This window comes from Halyomorpha halys, unplaced genomic scaffold (genome assembly GCF_000696795.3).
Source record: "Halyomorpha halys isolate HHAL.00 unplaced genomic scaffold, Hhal_1.1 Scaffold695.1, whole genome shotgun sequence".
NCBI lineage: Eukaryota > Metazoa > Arthropoda > Insecta > Hemiptera > Pentatomidae > Halyomorpha > Halyomorpha halys.
In genome coordinates this window covers 180624-181155 of record NW_027112187.1, presented here as the reverse complement: position 1 = coordinate 181155, position 532 = coordinate 180624, and positions in this window count along the sequence as shown.

Sequence of the window (532 nt, the reverse complement as noted above, 5' to 3'; positions counted from 1 at the left end):
TTTTTTGATTTAATAATTTAGACATATGACTTCATAAATATAAATTTGTGCTATGTTAAATAAAAAATTAACCGTTAAAGTTCATTAACAAAAATTTGAAACTATTCAGTTACGCCAGATCGATAGGATTTTAAAATATAAAATCTTAAACAAGAGTTAATTTTTGAATCTGTAGGGGACTGGCAACACTGAGTTAACCTGTCCAGTATGGTTATCTAAGAGCATGGTTTAAGTCATGTGAATTATTATTGCATATCGCTATTATAATATATGTTCATCAAGATTGTGAAAACTGTTATTTATATACAAACCTACATTGGTGACCCCGACGACCACATTGGTGACCTGCGTGTGTTTGTGTTTGTTGGTAGTTGGTATATAAATAACAACTCTTTACAACATGAACAAAACTTGATGAACATATATTAGGGGTGTTGATGATCTTTAGTTTAACATGTTAAAGCGTGTTAAATGGAAAAACTCATGTTAAATGGAAGAACATTGCCTTCTTTTGCCGTGGTAAAACGAAATA